The 21586-nt window shown below is 43.4% G+C and overlaps 1 long non-coding RNA gene across 1 annotated transcript; it reads right to left on the reverse strand.

Moving 5' to 3' along the window:
- Window positions 1-2732: 2732 nt before the first annotated feature.
- On the reverse strand, window positions 2733-20482 carry LOC122458872. The gene is made up of 3 exons (XR_006279173.1): window positions 20354-20482; window positions 17685-17690; window positions 2733-2742 (listed from the first exon to the last, which is right to left on the reverse strand). It is a non-coding gene; the product is annotated as an uncharacterized LOC122458872 (long non-coding RNA).
- Between the last annotated feature and the right edge of the window lie 1104 nt (window positions 20483-21586).

Below are 21586 nucleotides of genomic sequence, written 5' to 3' on the forward strand. Positions count from 1 at the left end.
CTATTGCCTTACCTCATGTTTGCCATCCGGGAGGTTCCGCAAGCCTCCACTGGTTTCTCTCCATTCGAACTACTATATGGGCGCCACCCTCGGGACATATTGGATATAGCCAGTGAAGCCTGGGAAGAGGAGCCAAATCCCAGAAGGAACATAGTTGAGCATGTACTGCAGGTGAGAGATCGGATAGCCTGAGTTACGCCCATTGTATGGGAACACTTGGAGAGAGCACAGGAGACCCAACGAACCCATGATAACCACCAAGCAAAGCTTTGACGGTTCCAACCAGGGGATCGGGTGATGGTACTGGTGCCCACAGCAGAAAGTAAACTGCTGGCCCAGTGACAGGGACCCTATGAAATAATTGAAGCCATGGGAGAGGTGAACTATAAGGTGCGGCAGCCAGGCCGCCGGAAATCGGAGCAAATTTACCACATCAATCTTCTAAAACCTTGGCACAATCGAGAGGCATGCTTAGTCCATGCAGGAGACCCTTCCCCAGGAGGATAACTTACACAAGCAAGTGAGGAAATCATCCGACTTGACACCGATCCGAAAGATCGAGACAGCTGACATGAATAATCGCAACAGAGATGTGTTCTCCACGAAACCAGGGTGGACGACTGAGACCTATCACCATATCCGCACGATCCCCCGGAGGCAAGGTAACATTGAGACCCTACTGAATCCCAGCAGCCAAAAGAGAGGAAATCAAGGCCGAAGTAAAGAAAATGTTAGAATTAGGGGTTATTGAAGCATCTTACAGTCAGTGGTCCAGTCCAAGTGTTCTAGTGCCTAAACCTGATGGTACCATGAGATTCTGTAATGACTTTTGCCGACTGAATGAAATATCCCAGTTTGATTCATACCCCATACCACGCATCAACTAACTGGTTGACCGACTGGGTAGTGCCCGATTCTTGACTACACTGGATCTGACAAAAGGGTACTGGCAGATTCCTCTGACCAAAGAAGCTAAAGAAAAGACAGCATTCTCCACCCCGATGGGCTATTCCAGTACACCGTCCTCCCTTTTGGTGATATATGGGGCCCCAGTCACATTCCAACACCTCATGGATAAGCTGCTGCGCCCCCATACTAGTTATGCTGCTGCATACCTAGATGATATCATCATCTATATGCCAGACTGGGGAACCCACTTGGAGAAAGTTGAGGCAGTACTGCGCACCTTAAGGCGGGCTGGCCTCACTGCTAATCCTGCTAAATTCGCCATAGAGCTAGCAGAGGCTAGGTACCTGGGATATTGTGGGAAGGGGCATAGTGAAGCCCCAAATGAATAAGCTAGAGGCAATTCAAAACTGGCCCCGGCCGACCCGAAAGAAGCAGGTCCGTGCGTTTCTAGGCATGGTAGGCTACTACCGATGGTTTATTCCCCACTTCGCCACTAGAGCAAGTCCCCTAACAGACCTGGTGAAGGCCCGAGGTCCAGACATGGTAAAGTGGACCGACGCAGCATACAGGGCTTTTACAGACCTTCGGCCAGCCCTCTTTAATGACCCCGTAGTCATAGCCCCAGACTTTAACAGGGAATTTATTTTACAAACAGACGCTTCCGAGGTGGGGTTGGGAGCAGTTCTGTCGCAAATGGTGGAAGAAGAGGAACACCCGATCCTATACTTAAGCAGAAAGCTTCTCCCAAGAGAACAGAAATACGCAGTAGTCGAGAGAGAATGCCTTGCTGTCAAATGGGCTGTGGAGACACTGCGTAATTACCTCTTAAGCCAGCGATTTACTCTTGTGACGGTCCATGCACCCCTCCAGTGGATGCAGTGGAGTAAGGAAAAGAATGCAAGGGTCACCAGGTGGTTCTTATCCCTCCAACCATTCCAGTTCCACATACAGCACAGGGCTGGATGCCACCATGGCAACGCTGATGGTCTGTCACGAGCATACTGCCTGGCATCCCAAGTTGCCCAACTCTATGGTGTTGAGCGGGGGGGGGGGAAATATGTGACGGGGTAAGGCCAGATGACTATAGAAAAGTAGTGGGAGATAGATATATTAGCTCCAGGCTAAACAAATCCCTGGTACCAGGTTAAGTGAAAATTGACCTGGAGCAGCTTCCATAAGACACCTGGGGCCAATTAAGAACTTTCCAGAAGGCAGGGAGAAGGCTATGTTGATTGAGACACCTGAAGCCAATCAGGGGCTGGCTGAAACTAGTTAAAAGCCTCCCAGCCAGTCAGGTGGGGGTGCATGTCAGGAGCTGTGGGAAGAAGTTGCGCGGTTGGAGAGGCTGAGTAGTACACACCATATCAGGCACAAGGAAGGAGGCTCTAAGGTAAGGGTGAAATGAAGCTTGAGGAAGTGAGGGCTGCTGTGGGGGATGTAGCCCAGGAAATTGTACATGTCATGTTTCTAAAAGGTCAGCTACTATAGCTGATACTATTAGGGTCCCTGGGCTGGAGCCCGGAGTAGAGGGTGGGCCCTGGCTCCCCCCCCCCCTTTGCCCCCTGTTTAATCACTGAGACTGAGAGACAACAGAGACTGTGCAAGGAAGGATAACTTCTCCTCCCCTGCCTCGTTGGCCTATGATGAAAATGGCTCAGTAGACTGTGACCCTTGTCCCTAGAGAAAGAAGGGTTATGTGGAGGGTCACAGTGAGCCTCTGAGGCTAGCGAAATCCCCCAGGAAATGTGGGACCCATGGAGGCAAGGACAGAGCTTTGTCACACTACACAGAGGGAAAACAGAGCAGACAGGCTTAGTAAAGGCAATTTATGATCTGAATGGTCTTACATTTATAAGTTTTAAGGCCAGAAGGGACCATTAGATCATCTAGTCTGTGTATCCTCCTGTGTATCACAGGCTACAGAATTTCATCCAGTTACTCCTCTCTGGAGCCCAATAATTTGTGTTTGACTAAAGTACATCATCTAAAAAGGCACCCCACTGGGTATTTGCTACATGACCCTACCACTGCAGACACTGCAACAGTCTTTACTGAAATCAAGGAGACACAAGGACACATCCATAAAGTTGACGATATCCCTTGGTGGCATTACTAACAGTATTCAGCAAATTTCTGTTTTGGGAACTCAGTTGTCTCATTTGTCATATTAAATGTCTCATACACTTCCTATGGTTATTCCCTTGAACAGTGATGAAGTGTGTTGCAATGTAGGTGTTTGGGGTTTTTTTAATTGTTTGATTTTTTTGCTGTGGCAAGAAGATATAACAACTAATGGTCACCCAGAACTATACTAATATAACTAGGTTACAGCACAGCACACCACAACCAGGCCAAACTCCATAGATACCTTAGTAATAGATTATGCTTCCATTTGTTTCCAGCCCCTTCCAGATGAACAGAAGGAAAAATCTCTGTTTGCACATAAGTGAGTACTTCAGATTCCAATCCATAGAAGGCATTGGTTTGTACACTAGCCAGTTCATTACAGTGTATAAGCAGACTTGCTTTTCCACTTTTCTGCCAGGTTGCCTTTACAATTCAGTGACTGTGGTCGGTTAATTGATTGGATTCAGACCCTATATTTGCCTAACAGTTTAAATCAAGGAGACAATAGGTTCTGCTCAATCTCTTCTTTTAGTCACTGTGACAATCAGAGTCCAGACACCTTAGGAGGAGAACAGATTTAAACCGCCAAAAATGAGCAGTTAAAACCAACTGCTTGCAGACTTTATTATTGTACTATAAAAGTATATTGATTAAGGTCTTTTATAAGCCTGTAATGTTCTGACCTGATGGTCATTATGAGATATGTATACAGACTGTGGTTATAAATTTATATATTTGTGTATATAGAAAACTGAGCTCAATTTGTGCTACTTGAGCTACACCTCACACCTGGGGTGGCACAATCAAAATGGGAGGACGTGATTGCCCCATAGGTCTCCTCTGCCCTGCTCCCAGCCCGTGGCCGCCATGCTCTCCCTGCCCCACCAGAGGTACCTGCAGGGTCAGCGGGGTGGGGGCTCTGTCCTGCTCCTGCCCTGGGGCATGTTCAGCTGCTCTCCCTGTCAGCTCCTGGGCAGGGAGCAGGAGGGAGAAGCTGGCCTCTCTGGGTCACTGCTCTGTGCTGTGTTTCAGAGTAGCAGCCGTGTTAGTCTGTATTCGCAAAAAGAAAAGGAGTACTTGTGGCACCTTTAGAGACTAACAAATTTATTTGAGCATAAGCTTTCGTGAGCTACAGCTCACTTCATCGGATCTGGACCCAAGAATCTAGAATGCATCCGATGAAGTGAGCTGTAGCTCACGAAAGCTTATGCTCAAATAATTTTGTTAGTCTCTAAGGTGCCACAAGTACTCCTTTTCTTTTTGCTCTGTGCTGTGTAGCCACTGCCTGAGAGAGAACCTGGCTGGGTAAGTGGTGGCAGCAGCTGCCCGCTCCCTACCCGGGCCTGGCTGCTGAGGACAGTGGCTGAGCGAGCTGGAAATGTGCTAGGTGGGGGGACCTCCAGCTCGCTCAGCCCCTGCCCCCAGCAGCCGGGCCCTGGCAGGGAGCGGGCTGTCTCCTCCCCAGCTGAGCTCTCACAGGCAGCTGCCACGCTGCAGTGACCCGGAGCAGCCGGCATGAGAAGTGACTGGTCCTGCCCCTTTAGGATGGCCACATTTCTATGCAGAGAAACAGAGATGTGGGAGGGAACTCTGGGCTGAGGCAGGGGGTTGGGGTGTGCGAGGGGGCTCCAGGCTCTGGGCTGGGGGGTATGGGCTCCAGGGTGGGGCCAGAAATGGGGGTTCAGGGTGCTGAAGGGGGATCTGGGATGGGGCAAAGGGTTGGGGGGAGGGCTCCAGCTAGGGGTGCAGGCTCTGGGGTGGGGCTGGAGATGAGGGGTTTGGGGTGCAGGAGAGGGCTCCCGACTGGGGTGGGGGGTTGGAGTGTGGGAGGGGGATCCAGGCTAGGGCAGACAGTTGGGGTGGGGCTAGGGTTTAGGGTGCAGAAGGGGGCTCTGGGCTGGGGCAGGGGGTTGGGGTGCAGGAGGGGGTGCAGGCTCTGGGCAGTGCTTACCTCAGGAGGCTCCCGGGAAGCTGCCAGCATCTCCCTCTGGCTCCTAAATGGAGGTGGAGCTACATGGCTCTGCGCGCTGAGCAGCGCTGCCAGCGTCCCTTCTCCTACATCTCATGTTCTTTCCATTCCAAACCGTACTGCAATGCAATGTGATGGGTACCTTAGACTCTTATTTGTTATCACAACTCTTGTAATGATATCATAGAGTAAATAATCCATGCACTACTAGAAGATAGCCAAACAAAGAAAGTGGTGGTAAAGATCAAAAAGGCTTGCTTTCTTTGATCACAATAATGTGACAACAAATGTCAGGGGTGCATAACCCATAGTCATGTCAACATTTCTTTTATGTCTAACAATACATCTTGATTTTGCCAATGTTTAGGTCTCTCAAATAACAAGTATGGGCAACTTGTTGAAACCTGCATCAGTAAGTATTATTAAACATATATATTGCAACAGTGCCAAGAAGCCTCTGCCTGAGGAGGATCCATTGGGTTATGCACTGTACAGTTACAAAGTAAGTGACCATCTCTGCCCCAAAGACAAGATATAATGGTGGATGAGACAAGGAATCAAGTGGGGAGGGCCAGGGAAACAAAAATAATGTCTTAGCCAGTCATTAAGAGACATTACAACTCATCATCTACATAACCATTATCAGATGTTATAGCTAGATCTGTAAAAGTGTGTGGTAGCACTAAAATGTACATGACATTAATCAAGGGATATGTTGAAGAGAGAAAAATCATTCAGTTTGAGGTTACAGATATGATTGTCTGGTTGTCCCAATAAATTTGAAAGCCCACTTCCTAATGTTAAGATTTTTCTCTTTTCAGACTATCCCTGACCAAATATATGTACATTTGTGATCACACAGTATTACAGACGTTGGCAAAACAAAAGTGCATTTTTTTTGAGGATTGCAAAAAAAATAAGCAGTTTTATATAAGTTTAAAGGTGCCATTAAACATGGAAACAAGGTGGGTTTTTATGTTTTGCAATGCACGAACTCATAAAACAGATTAAGTTTATCATGTGCAACACTATAATTTCTTCACACTTTCCAAAACAGGTCTGAAGCATAATCATATAAAACGATTGTACATGACATTTACATTAGAAACATGTATTACAATAGCTATGGCTTCCATAAGTCTGTTCCTGTTGATCCCTTAACCAAAAGCTGCCCCATAGTCAGGACATCTTCCTTGCCTCACAGCAAGACAGAGCAGAAATCCCAAAGTGCATTGCTAAACACAAGACAAGGGCGTCTACAACAGGCAAACACAGCCGTGCTAAGCTGAGGTGCTTCATGAACTGTACTCAGGGTACCTCAAAGAGTTAGCCACTTTGGGGCAGATGCACTCACAAATATAAAATATAATTGGGCTGTGGGCGCATTTGTTGTCTAACAAACAAACAAAAAAGGAATTACTCCCTTCTGTTCCCTTTTATTTAAAAACAATCGCTTTCTTCTGAGTCTGTTTTTTTGTTTTTAAATTCAATGTGATATTAACAGCCCTGGAGAATAGGGCCCTGTCTACAATACAAACACAATCATGTCATGGTTAGGACGCAGTTGTCCCCTGATCCACATACAACAACATTTCCATATGTCCTCAGGCTATTCAGAAGTATTTAGCAGATTATATTCCTTTTTTCATAGCCAGCAGGCAGGGTTGAGTAAACTGAGCTATTTTGCTTTGACTGGAAGTGTAGTATTGTAATTGTATTGATGAACTTAGTAAAAATAAAATACAGGGCAAATTGAGATTATAGGTACTAGCTTAAGGTTTTGAGAATAAAGCTGAAAGCTCAATTTTTCAATCACATCACATTTTCTGTTTTGACTGACTGACTGAGTGAAATGTAAATAGCATTAAGAAAGGAAAATATTTAACAACCCTAGCTACAAAAGACTAGTCAAGTGCAGTAGTGGGAAGGGGGGAAAGAGAGAACGAGGAGATCAATCTGTAACTGACTGTGAACAATCAATTGAGATAACCCACTACCTTCGGACCAGCCAAGAGAAAAAGCTGCCTCAGCAGGTATTTAAAACTCCTGGATTCCGCTCTTTTTCTTGTCATGGCGACCTCAAAGCGATACTAGGGTAATGCGATGCTTACCACAGAGTTCATATATTTCTTATTCTCACAGGTCACAAGGACATGAGAGCAACTCAAAGGAAAACGGCAGGAAGAAAACAAGGTCAGTTGGGAAATCGGCTCTTCGGAGCTGCATGCTGGGAAACCGCTATGCAAATTAAAGTCCAGCCGCTCCAACGGCTCTGCTGTATGAAAGGCAGACAAGCCTTGGGCGTGCTGCCCAATCGGATCGCTTCCCGCGTATATTGCTAGCCCGGGGCGTAGATCAGACTAAAGGAGCCCCGAGTTTATATCTCAGACTATCTTTCACCAACAGGTGGCGCTGCTCGCCCGGGAGCGCGATTGCCCCGAGCAACATGCTCGGAACCAGCAGGTTTTGCATAAAGCTTCAGCTGTTGCCATATCCCCTTTCACAAAGCAGCCATGGGGGGGTGGGGGAGGGGAGGGGAGGAGGGGGGGGAGGGGAGGGGGAATCCAATTCTTCAAATAACCTGGAGGGGCATCAGAGGGACATTTGTCCATCTGGCTGAATTTGGGGGCATTTTAATGAGAATCTCTCCTGTTATCCGGAGCTCAGTACGGTTAGGATTTGGATAACGACCCATGACCAAAGCTATTGGTGGGTCTATGGCTCAACTCCCTAGTTCAGCATTTGGCTCAGCCTAGCTGCAGGGTTTACTGGATAAGGACTAAATAAGGCCCACCGCCTCCTACCCCTTCCTGGACTTCAGGTAAGTCTGTGTACTCGGGGGACATCTCTCCCCTTTCTTTTTCTAGGGCATATGGCCAGGGGCCCCGGGGCTTCTCTCTCTCTCTCTCCATTAGGCAGCTTGTGACTTTTCCACTTTGTCTTTGCTTTGGGGGTGGTGGAAGGTTGGAGGCTTCCCCCTTCGGCCTGTGTTCCCCAACCGCTACCTCCTTGCAGTCATTGACAGCTATCACAATTTTATCAAGAGTCTCATGATATTTGGCATTTTTCCCTAAAGCCTCAGCTCCAGGAGTCATGTGAATATATGTAGGCTTGGCAGAACTTATATATAAATGTCAATGGATAACATTCACATTTCTTTTTAAGCATTTTTTTAAATTTTTATTTATTTAAATATTCACAGTTGTAGGATTTTTTCCTGGGGGGTGTGTGTGTGTCAGACAATAAAGTATTTAATGACCATGGAACTTGAGATTCAAAAAGTTAAAGCTTTGTAACCACTAAAACTCAAATTATCAACATTACATGTCAAAATATACAAAGTAAATATTCTTAAATTGAACAAAGTTTGTAAGCCACATTTTTCTTACTTTGCCTATTTGTAAATTTCCATTCTTATCAACAGAATATTTTTCATTGTTTTTTGTGCATATGGTGAAATTGATGTTTACAACATTTACCAATAAAAATCTAATCCTTCCAAAGCCTAAATACATAAGAATCGCTGCCTAAAAACAAAAAAAAAGTTTCTAGCTTTCATAGTTGCAGAGAAAAACTTGAAAATGTGATTTGAGTGAATGCTAAAGAGTCAAAAAATGGAAAGTAAATAAGAACCCAAAATTAAAATATAAAAAACTAATGATATTTAAGACAATCTTACTGTTTTTGGAGGGGATGATTTATGAATATTTGGAATTGGCCACACTGCATCTCGTAATCCAACATGTCAATGTACCTCATCCCCCGCACCCTCTCCTCCCAGTAACTCCTTCAAATCCTTGCTGGAGAGAGGTTTTTGTTTATTCTGACATTAAAAAAAAAATTACACACATTAAAAAAAAAAAACACTTACACTAATGAGCTGGTGCTTCATATACTGTATATAATTGGGGCAGGGACTAGTAAAGAGTAAACTTAAAAATACATCAGTAGTAGAAGCATCAAAGACATCTCAGTGCGATATAAAAAGGAAGCAAGCAGTAACATTACTTTAGTGAGCAATTATAAGAGATACAGCTCTAAACTTAAAGATGACAACACAAGATAGGAGCTTGAAGTTAGGAAAAAAGGGAGAAGAAAAAAGATACCATAAAAATGAGATGTAATGTAATCACTCCAAGTCTTTAGTGGGTTTTAGGCAGCTACTGTATAATGAGATAATATTGCTTTGCACGTATTTTTGCTAGATGTGCACTTCACATGATTGGCAAGAATACCGTTATTTTCAGGTATTTTAATTCCCAGGAAAGCTAATAGAGTTCTACTCATGGTCTGTGGTCCGCTAGCAGAAAATTAAATTTGCAATAGTCTGTCCAACACTGAAAGACTGCAAAATATGTAAGAGTCATCCATTTTTATGCTTTCTAAAAAAATCCATAGTTAGTCTGAGTAACTCTGAATGCAAATTATCCATATCAGTCACAGATTTTTAAAAGAGGATTTTTGACACAACCAGAGATACGATAGTGTTTTTTTAATCAAGAGTTATCCTCCATCTGGAGGATAACAGCTCCTGTAGGCACCATAGTCTTTTGTGCCAATCCAGCTGCTTGTGTACACAAACGAAGACCTATTCTGAAACCAACTTCCAAATAAGTATTCTTTCCACCTAATGAAAATGAAGCAGGCCTCATTTCAGGCTCAATTTCTCTCAATCTCTCAAATTGAAAGAGTCACACGAGGCTTTTGGGTTTCAAACAAAAATATCCTTTTGCAGGAATGAATTTTTTCATTTAATTACTTTCCAGCAGCCTCATTTGTTAGTCTCTCAGGTGCCACAAGTACTCCTTTTCTTTTAGCAAAAACGAAGTCTGAGCACATTTCCTGAGTCCTGTCTCCAGCCGCTTCAACTCAGACTCAACATACAAAACAGAATACACACCCAAGCCACAGATTCATTCAGCCAACTGAATGTCCCTACAGAGTAGGGTGACCATCTGTCTTGTTTTTAAAGGGACAGTCCCATTTTTGGGGACTTTTTCTTATATTGGCACCTGTTACTACCCACCCCCTGTCCCATTTTTTCTCAGTCGCTATCTGGTAACTCTACTACAGAGGGACAGCTGGGCTCAGGTGTGGGGGGTAAAATAGGGCCCAGCTGGGGCCACCCCTTCACCAGCCCAGAACAGTGCAGGAAAGTCCCCACACATCAAATACTGTTGGGCCCTTAGGACCCAGGTGGTACTTCCTTCAGTTCCTCCATCATATAGCCTTAGGCGAAAGTGCAGAGAAGAGCCAGCCAGAGGCTCCAGTTGGTAGGCACAGAAGCATACAAAGTAGGGACTTCTGGACATTCAGAGACCTTGCCAGTTTCATCTAGATTTTTTCTGCCCCATGCTGATTGCTCCATCCCTCCCCCTTGCTCACAGTCTCATCACGTCATCTTAACACCTCACCTACCCCTCTTATTCTCTTCTCCCCTGCTCTTCCCTTTTCTTTCTGTTTAGCTGATCCCTTTCTGAGTAAACCCACCAAAACCAACGACAAACAATTGGGGCACTAACATGCTGTTTGCTATCATCCGATTGTTCACTCTCCTTGTGTGTTCTACCCATTCCCTGACCTGGTGTCTGTCAACTCTTCCAGCCAGGGACCATCTGCTCCTCTGTTTCTACAGTGCCTAGAACAATGGAGGTCCCTTTTTTGGTTGGTCCTTAGGCAATACCATAAAAAGCATGGTTAACAATAAGAAGATCCCTGCTAAGGAGAGCCTCATTTATTAGAAGACTAGGCCCCATCTGTTTTCCACCACAGTCCTGATCCGATCACAAGTGCCTTTCCTGCTCCCATAATCAGTGTAATGAGAGGAAAGCAGTTGTGCTAAATTGACCCCAGCTAGTAGCTGCCTTTATTTCCATTGGGACTGTGATTAATAAAGGAAGGTTTTTTTCTGGACTTAGGGAGTTTCTCTTAAGATTTTCTACAGGCCTGTATATGCTCATTTCTACTGAGGATTTAGTTTTTACAAAATAAGAGGTTGTTTTTTAAAGTCAAGAACATCAACCTTATTGAATGCCTCCTGTTTGGTTGGGCTTCTCTATAAAGCTGATTGAAGCTTCTCAAAATGCTTTGTTGCAGCATAGATCCTAGAGAAAACGTGATATGGCAAAAGGCTCTGTGATGGCTTTTGTGAACTCAGTTTTAGGGGCCCATTCCAGTTCCTACAGGTCAAGTCCCAGTGTTAAAAACCACAATTATCAACTGACCAGTTGTGAGCAAACTTAGAATAAACACCAGCGAGTGAAAGAGCACAGAACAATTTTCTCTCAAACCTAGAAGTGGCCCCTCTAGGTCAGGAGGAGTGAGGCACAATTATGCATAGGTAGAGAGGAGCCAGGAACCTTGCAGGCAGTGATTAAAGTTGATTGTAACAAGAAGTTACCACGCTGTCACCACGTGTGTCACCACGCTGCCCAAAGGGGAGGGGGAGCTGTGGAAGAGCACTGTTTACCCAAGATAGGGAGAGTGGAGGAAGAACTGAATTTGTCCCACTGCTTGTCCTGCCACGATCCATGCTATACCTGTTCCATGAGCATAGGACTTCAGTATCCAGGGCTGTTAATTCAGTACATATCAACAGGGCTCTGCCCAGAACATGGGGATCAAATAAAGCAGCACCTTTCCACAGCACTAAAACTTTGCTTAAAACTTGGAGCGAAAATTAAGGTAAACCTATGAATTCTTCAAGAGCGACCTCTAGTGTATTTGTTTCAAAGTCCTGGTTAGGAATGTTGAGGGGGAATATTCCCTGGAAAAATGCCTCTTCTACTTTGATATTTTATGTATCTCTTTTTTTTAAGTTTTTCTCAGGTTGAAGAAACTCTTAAGTAAATTAATTGCTAGGTACTATAATAAATTGGTAAGGCTTAAAGATCAATGCTAAATTGTTTGGGCAGGTTACCGCCAGTGATGTTTTGACTTCATTTGGGAGAAGGAACTGCAGTGCCCTTATACCTCCAAAATTTAAATATTCATGATAGATCTTTATCATGATTTCCAGAGATTAATCTGCAATAAAAGACTTGATCCCAGGAATCAGAGTGCTGATCTCCTAAACTGGTTTTGGTATCAGTTATTCTCCCTTTGTCCCATAGAAGGCATTGATGATTTCAGGAAAGTCATTGTTTTAATCTTTGTTTTTCATCACTACATATTGAATAAGCTTTAAGTTGTGGGTTTGTTTGTTTGTTTTTAACTTGTTTATGAGAGGGTCATGGTTGTTTTCTTCCTGGAATCAATTAAAGGAAACCAAATATGGTCAGTTTGTAGCTTGGCCTCTAGCTATACAATAGCCTTTCCCCATGGTAGAATGTATTGACTACCTAGAGTCTAGTGTTCTGTTGCTGGTGACTCTGGAGATTTCCATAACAAAGGAAAGTTTTGCAAGTGAATTGAGTTCATCCCTGTTAAATTCTATTTGACTTTTTCATAGGGATGAGGTTTGCATTTCTGTGAGTATGTTTTACTATACCGTTTCAGTAGCGGTTGAGTTTCAACCAGCATGTGCAGTAGGTCTCCATTTTGTTTTTTATACTTTTGGACAGTTGGGTCTAGATCTTCAGCTAGTGTAAACTGCATAGCTCCATTAACTTCAATTATTACCTATTATTTGCATTAAAAATGTACCTGAACGCCTCAGTCAAGATCAGGAGCCCATTGCTAGGCACAGAACAAACTTATGGTAAGTGACAGTCCCATAGCCTGAAGAGTTTACAGTCAATGAAGCTATGCTCATTTACATCGGAGGATGTCCTTAGGTAATACACCAGGTTGGAATGTGGATTTTCTGCATGGAGTGATATATTACTGGTCTCATTCCTGGCTTCTGTATAACATGAGACATAATCCTCTCTGTTGTCTAGAGAATAAAAATCCATATTAAAAATATTCTCTCCCCAAATCTTTTTTTAAAAAAGAAAGTGCATACCTTCCTCTCTCAGCCCCCCTGCCCAAATAGATACATTTTAAAAAATGATCTTTATCTTTCTTTTTAAAAAAAGATGTGGGGAGAGAATATTTTTAATACGGATTTTTATTCTCTAGACAACTGAGAGGATTATGTCTCATGTATACAGAAGCCAGGGCTGTGAGCAGTAATATATGAGATATAATGATCAGGGCATAACTTTTTCCTGTTCAAGGTTTGAGTGTCAGTCTTAAGAGAGGTAACCTTTTGGTACCTGTTTTCATATTGTTATTACAATCTGATTTTCTGAAGGAGAAAGAAGTGTGAGTCCATCTACTGTTACTAATCTCAGAATAGCAGCCGTGTTAGTCTGTATCCGCAAAAAGAACAGGAGGACTTGTGGCACCTGAGAGACTAACAAATTTATTTGAGCACAAGCTTTCGTGAGCTACATGCATCTGATGAAGTGAGCTGTGCTGTGCTCAGATAAATTTGTTAGTCTCTAAGGTGCCACAAGTACTCCTTTTCTTGTTACTAATCTGTTTTTCTTTTGCCTGTTGTGCTGAAACTTTCCAGAGGGTTAGTTTCATTTTTTTTTCCTATTGGGAATGAATTAAAATTACTTTATTTTTTGTGGATTATTTCTATAGTTGAACAATTCTAACTTTTCTCTTTAGGCAGCTCATCCTGAAGGAATGCCTCAGGTCTTTGAAACGGACTTGACGATACTTCGTAGTTACCATTATTATTTGTAACAATGAACAGTCAAGCAAATAATTTATTATTAAACTAATTTTTAAAACAAACACTAGTGAAAGGATAAAACTTTCAGATAGTTTACTATATATAAATGTTTCTTCTTCTCTTAGCAAAAGGTTTCCCGTTTGTTTCAATATTTGTTCATTGTTTTTGGCTCAAGTATGTATACATTTCATTCCAAACTACTGTGTGCATCATGGAATATGCACCAATAATGATGCAGTAAGAAGAACAGGAGTACTTTTGGCACCTTAGAGACTAACAAATTTATTAGAGCATAAGCTTTCCTGGGCTACAGCCCACTTCATCGGATGCATAGAATGGAACATATAGTAAGAAGATATATATATAGATATATATACATACACATACAGAGAAGGTGGAAGTTGCCATACAAACTGGAAGAGGCTAATTAATTAAGCTGAGCTATTAGCAGCAGCAGAAAAAAACTTTTGTAGTGATAATCAAGATGGCCCATGTAGACAGTTGACAAGACGGTGTGAGAATACTTAACATAGGGAAATAGAGTCAATATGTGTAATGACCCAGCCACTCCCAGTCTCTATTCAAACCCAAGTTAATGGTATCTAATTTGCATATTAATTCAAGCTCAGCAGTTTCTCATTGGAGTCTGTTTTTGAAGCTTTTCTTTTGCAGAATTGCCACCCTTAAGTCTTTTACTGAGTGGCCAGAGAGGTTGAAGTGTTCTCCTTTTTTGGAAAGTTATGATTCCTGATGTCAGATTTGTGTCCATTTATTCTTTTGCGTAGAGGCTGTTCGGTTTGGCCAATGTACATGGCAGAGGGGCAGTGACTGCACTAATCACGTGGAGGTAGAAAAGGAGCCAATATTCTGTCTGAGCCTTATTATGGGCCCAATCCTGTCTCTTAGTCCACAGATGTAAAAGACCTTCTGGCAGAGGAATGTCTGTGGTTCCATGGTACTAGGGTATACAGGTTGGGGAGGCCACAATCAGCGTGCGTATGTTTTAGCTTGGGTATCAGTGGGGCTCAGCTGTGTAATGGGGGCAGGGAAAAGCCAGGGAAGGGGTTTGGGGCCTGGAGACTGAGGTTCTGTGATTATGCTGACGATTTGCTTCTTTCCCCAGGTGGGGCAGCATTAGGGCTCGTAGATAGGAATAGCATTCACTGTGCTCTGATAGGTTTGAACAGAGACTGCGAGTGGCTGGATTATTACACATATTGAATCTATTTCCCCATGTAAGTATCCTCACATCTTCTTGTCAACTGTCTAAATGGGCCACCTTGATTATCACTACAAAAGTTTTTTTTCTCCTGCTGATAATAGCTCAGCTTAATTAATTAGCCTCTTACAGTTTGTATGGCAACTTCCACCTTTGTGTGTGTGTGTGTGTGTGTGTGTGTGTATAATCTTCTTACTATATGTTCCATTCTATGCATCCGAAGAAGTGGGCTGTAGCCCAGGAAAGCTTATGCTCTAATAAATTTGTTAGTCTCTAAGGTGCCATAAGTACTTCTGTTCTTTTTGCGGATACAGACTAACACAGCTGTTACTCTGAAATCTGTGCTCTGATGGTATACTATGGCCTTGGTGGGAGGATTCCTCTCTCTCCTCATGGGTCTTTACAGTGGCCAACCAAGGCACTTGGCATGGAGGCTAGGGAGTGGATTTCCTCCTTCCTATTAGAAATTATTAGAATATTGCCCCATATCTCTTTTGCTCTGATGGCCCCCATTCATTTCAGCTGGAAGAACTATAAATAAATAAATTTCTGTTCCAAAACCAGCTTGGCCTTTTGAGACTAACAGAAACCAGTTGAAAATTGGCAATGCAATTTCAATTAGACCAACCGAAAACAAAATGCAAGTGCTAAGACCAGGGGAAGTTCTTGGTTGTTTAAAATTATACATGTGAAATGTGCTGTAACTATGTTGCATATTAATTAAACTATATATTTTTCTTAGACTATCAAGGAAGACATATTATCAGTGGATATAAAAATAGTATTTAAAGTCCATCATCATAGATACAAATTTCATAGGTTCGCGGTATTGTAGGAGGAAAGGGGATTCTCTATAGAGATAAATAGCAGAATAATTTAAAAACAAAACCCATTTAAACAGTGACTCTATTCCCTGTAAGTGCTGCTGGTTTACGTGACTTTATAATTTCTGATGTTTCTGAACAAAATGAAAGAAAAGGAGCCGAATCCTTCAGTCTTTAGAGATTCATAGATTTTTTTTTTATATATATTTTTATTTTTTTTAAAAAAGGCTAGAATGGACTATACAGATCACCTAATCTGACCTTTTACATAATGCGGACCATAGATTTCATCCAGTGATTCCTGCATTGAGCTGTCCTCAGTAGAATCCTGTCCCAAGTAAGAACAGCAGAATTTGTCCCAGGTGTTCCTTTCTCCTATTTTAATCACTCTGTTTTAACACGTGGATAACCCAGATAGCTCTGGTATACGTTAGTGGAAAATCTTCAACACATTCCTACTGATTCCAGGTGGCAATTCAGTTTTGGAACAACACACTGCATCTATGGGTCTATTTGTTCTTAGAGGTACTGGTACTTCAACAGACTCCAACAGAGAGCAAGTCATTATTAAAATATATAAGCAAGATTTACAGTTTTGATAGGTTATGACCAGTAAAACCCTATCTACCTACTTACCTCTCTAGGTTTGTTTAATACCCCCTCCATCCCTGTAGTACCTGATGACCTTCCATAATGTATATGACTGCATTCGCTGACCTTCTCATAGCCTATTCATAGCCAACATAGTCATTCCTTCTACACTTAGTCGATCTACAGTTTAAGCTTGAGGATCAGAGCTTCATTCAAACTTGTTGGGATATATCTGGCACTGATGTAAATAAAAGTTTTGGTTAATGAGGGTTCAGACTATTGAGATTTTGCCATATTATGTTGGGGTGAAATACACCCTCGTGCCAAAGGCCCAAACAAGACCCTCTGTACCTCCCAAGTCCCAGGGTGGGATTATGTGAGGATAGCCTCTGGCTAAGTGGCTGTGTAGCAGTTCTCTGTATCTCTTGCACTCCACAGAGAGTGCTTATGTCAGCCCCACGCAGGTCAGAGCATAAGGCAGCAATGGGGCAGACCAGGGGTCCTGTGCTTAGTACGTGCATCCAGTGACGTTAGCACCCCATGCAAGCAGTACAGGCTGTTATTCTAGCCCATAAGTAGGAACAGTGTCAGCAAGGTTGGGTTTTTGCAGTCCCCTGTCTTGATCTCAGGGTGCGGATTTTGCTACTACCAATCCCTTACATATTTTACTTGGATAAAGCTCAGTTATCATGGCTTTATGAACACATAGTGAATTTCACCCTGTGCAATCCCTAGGTTCTCGGTGTCAGCAGTTATTCAGTTTCCTCTTGAGATATGCTAAAAACGTTGTTTAGAAGAACTATAAAGAAGAGCTGGCCATCAATCTCCTACTAATCTGGCTGAGAAACAGTAACATCAGACACCCAAGCCTCTTTGAATTCTGCTGTGAACACTTGATCTTGCTGGTAAAGAATTGCAGAGAGCTACTGCATATAATCACTGTTTCATGATTTGAGACTGAAGTAGCATATAATAGTCTCTGTCAGTTGCCAGGACACAGAAATGAATATGGATGTCACCTCAGGGGAGAAACTAAGTGCATTATTTCCACTCCAATCATACTGCTAAATATTCATTTCCTCATAGGGAAAAAGGATAGAATTGATGCTGTCATAGTTTCTTTTCCTGTGATGTAAATATGTTGACTCTCCAAAGAAGAACACCTGGCAGAACAGCTGCTGCATTGTTAAACTCTGGATGGGGATATAATTTCACAAAACAAGACAGAGCCATCCTGAAAGGGTAGCTGGTCCTTTACATTACCTTCACAATAGCTAGGCTGCCTGTTAGTAGGGGGCACTTTCACACTGTTCCCAGGGGCATGCACAAGGTGCGGCAAGCAGGGGCACAAGCCCCCGCAATAATCAGTGAGGGCACAGAACTCTTCCAGGGCCACAGAAAGGAGAGTGGGCTCCTTCGGCCCTGGGGCTGCAGTGCGGGCACAGAACATGCCCCTCCAAAAGCGGTCAAATTTAAATTCCTACGCATGCCCCTGGTTGTTCCAAAACAGTCAACATACACTTCGTAGGTTCAGAGTGGCAGCCGTGTTAGTCTGTATTCAATAACTCATTCCCTTCCCAGACACTGGCTTTATTAACACAAAATAAGCAACATCAACAGCAGATTCAGGTGGCTATGATGTAGCCATGGTGGTATATAGAAGGGACTTCTATCCTAAACAGTCTATCCTAGATGGTCTTCCTTTGACAAGAGACTGTATGGAAGAGTTTATGCTTCTTAAATCCCTCAAAATTGCATCTTCCAACCTCATTTGTGATCTGCCTCGTGCTCTATTTCCTTCAACCTCAGCTCTATAACGCTTCAGTAAAAGCGTACCTTCTGCTCTACACATTGGACATGACCCCACCCTTGCAGTCACCTTGTTCACAGTTGCCAGGATTGTCTATGTATCTCCTTATGTGCAGCAAAAAAAAACCCCAACCCATATGTTGAGAATATGCTGTTACTTTTTGACACTGAAAACTGTTTAGTTTCCTATCCTCAGATGTTTTTAATGGCCATGTGTCTGCTCCACAGAACAGGGTTGTCATCACTACTGCATTGAACACTCATATCTTACTTAAACGTAGTGACATTTCAGCCAAAGCCATCTCTGCAGGCTTGTCTCTTTCCTTGGGTTTCTCCTTATACTAGATTCCAGTAACCAGAAGGGATTTCTGATTGCCTTCCTCCTTTATATCCATGGTGAGTTAAGGAGCTGCACCTTCCCTAGTGAGACAGAAGGAGTCAGTATCTCCCTGCAGGTTTCCAACTCTTGATAACAGGATACTTCAGCAGAAGAACAAAACAAACCAGCAGCTTAGGGACCCCAGCAGTGCCAACATGATGATTATTCTTATGCTCCAGTCGCATGTGTTGACCCATTGCTCCGTGGTGGTGACAGCTCCCCTGTGTTAGAGCCCTGGCTGGGCACAGGGCAGATTCCCCTCTCCTCTACTTAGCAGAAAACTTCCACCCACTCTTTCTCTAATACCCTGCACAAATACACACACCAGCTCTGGGATATGTTACCTATCTAGTATCTCACACAGATCACTGTGGTATTGAACACCTCCTCCCCAGAGCTAACATGACATCAGAGGTTGGAGGATATGGGGAGAGAAAAGGTTACATGCTGTACTTTTTCTTTTTCCCCACCCACAAAAACCAAAGCTGATACTATCCCAATCTGGCTGTGGGGGTAGGGAAACTGTATCAGAAGCAGGGCTTCTGGACAGTGGCAGAATCAGGACTCCTGGGTTTGAAACAAATTGGGTATATTTGCTGCTGGTGGATTTTACCGATTACAGTTCAGTACTGGAGAGGTATTTGGACACTACAGCAAAGAGAACTACATAATACTTAGATCAGTTAATACCAGTTCCATTACTTACTGTACATACGGGCTTAGTGATTAGGGATCTTAAACAACATGTTATATTTACTTCTTTATTTTACAATAGAGCATTTCAGTTCCCCTTTAAGCAAATATTAGACAAGTGATTTTACCAGCCCTCCTTCCGTACACGTCTGGCCTGATGTATGTTTGTGTGAGTCTGCATGGAATGCAGATGACTCATTTTTCAGGGTCCTCCAGATTAGCTTTGACAATAGCAGATAAATACAGGTGTGCAACAATAAAAATGGAGAGGACTAACGAGGTCAAAAGTAAGTATTTTTGATTGGCATGTGCTTGCATTTGTGTATCCCAATCCAGATGCAGAATGGGATGAGCGTATATCATCACATGGAATTCACTGAGAGAGACTCTGTCACAGTCACAGGGCTAGCTGCACCTCTGTCCCCTTCCTGGCATCTCCCGCACCCCTTCACCTGTTGTGCCTTTTCCCCTCCTGGGGTGGAATTCCACAATTCTCCCACTCTTAGGCTGGGCCTGGGGCTACAGTACTTTGTGCTTACTCAGCAGATGTGATTGTCTTTTAGCACAGCACAAGCGCTGACTTTCAGCTTTCCACAGGAGTTCTCCGCCCCCACTCCACCCCATCTCCCAAGGCCCAGCCTTGCTCTGCCTCTTTCCGCCCCACTCTCTCCCCAAGGCCCCACCCTCACTCCACCTCTTCCTTCCCTCGCTCCTCCCCTTCCCCCCCCCCCACGCTTCCTGCAGAAAAGCTAATTAGCGGCGAGCAGGAGGTGCTGGGTGGGGAGGGGGAGGAGCTGACTGGCAGGGGCCACCAAAAAGCTGATCAGTTGGTGGGTGCTGAGCACCCACTATTTTTTTTTCCATGGGTGCTGCAGCCTCCGAGCAACCACAGAGTCAGCGCCTATGGTGTTTGGTACCTGCAGTTCTTCTCTTCAGGTGTCTGTGACGAGTAGCAAATAGAGTGACCAAACAGCCTTCTTAAACCCAAGTATTGTTTGTTTTGCAGTAGGAACACGGCAGTTAGATAGATGATTTTAGAACAACGTGCAGACTGCATGCATAGCTAGCTTATCTAAAGGCTTACCATAACCTACCTGATGGTAACCTAGGCAGGCCTAACTTCTTCAGATAACCCATCCATTGCTTTAGTCTGGTTCTCCCAAACTCTAACAGATACAGCAACTTCTTGCAATACCCTTGGGAGATCTTACTGAATTAAGTTTAAGTATCTTTGCGGCCTATTGTATTAAATTAATGGTTTATGTATTACTGTGGGCCTGGATTGTATGTAACATAGTAAACAGACTATTTTAAACAATGTGTCAGACAAGAATGGACTTTTGAAACAAAAAGTGCTAAATGGTTTTGCTGGGGACTATCTCAGGGGTGAATGCAAATACCCAGCCTTTTGAAACTATGCTTTGAGGAATGAGTTACTGTCTGCTGATCACCTGTAACATGAGGTCAAGATAAAAGGTCCAAGCTGCATAAAAGAAAGATGAACAATTTGTGATAACTTTGGTTCTGAATCTGAGACAGTTATGAACTTGCAACCATAGGGAAAACCTAGCTGTGGGTTTTGAAGGACTGATACCTACCAGAGCCCAAAGTTGGAGCTGGCTAGTAATAGTTTTAGCATGCGTGTAGGTTCTTTCATTGTTTTAAATATGTTTTCTCGATAATACTTTCACCTTAACAATAAATATGTTTGGTTATAAATAGCTATGTGGCACAGCCTCTGGAGAGAAAGCAAAGCACAGATACTGGCCTTTTAAACAGTCTGGCTTGCTGGGAATATCACAGTGTAGGCAGGGAACTTTGGAAATATCCTGGTCAAGAGGGAGAGAGCTGTGGGTCTCTGTAATTGCTGGCAGCTGGAAGTCTAAAAGGGGGGGCCCTTGGTGACCCCTGGATAGGGAATATAGGTGCAGTTGCCCTGAACTGTGACAAATTCCCCCAAACAACCTCTCTACCCCTCTTGAGAGAGACCCTTTCTAAACTGCCAGCATTCCTTTGTTCTTCTGTGTTCCCAGGCTTTGGAACCGTCCGGACAAAACTAGCTTTGCAGGTTTTCTAGTGGAGGAGGTAAAATCTTCAAATTAACTGTCCGGGTATTGTCCCTTAACAACCCTCACGTGTTTGCTGAAAGGTGGTTTATCTTGAGCCATTCTTTCACTTCCTGCCTGTTTTTCCTTACAGCCCCCTATTAAACGAAACCAATATATTCAGACCGTGCACATCCTGGCGATCAGGTCAACATACAGTATACATAAATTATTGCAGAGCTTCTCCAGTTCTCTCACCATCTCAGCTAGAACATTCGTGTGTGTCTGGCACGTTTTTAGTCAAACAAATATGGAATGGCATCTCCAAAAAGAAAGAATTAGAAAGGAAGTGA

This window comes from Dermochelys coriacea, chromosome 2 (genome assembly GCF_009764565.3).
Source record: "Dermochelys coriacea isolate rDerCor1 chromosome 2, rDerCor1.pri.v4, whole genome shotgun sequence".
In the NCBI taxonomy this organism is placed as follows: Eukaryota; Metazoa; Chordata; order Testudines; family Dermochelyidae; genus Dermochelys; species Dermochelys coriacea.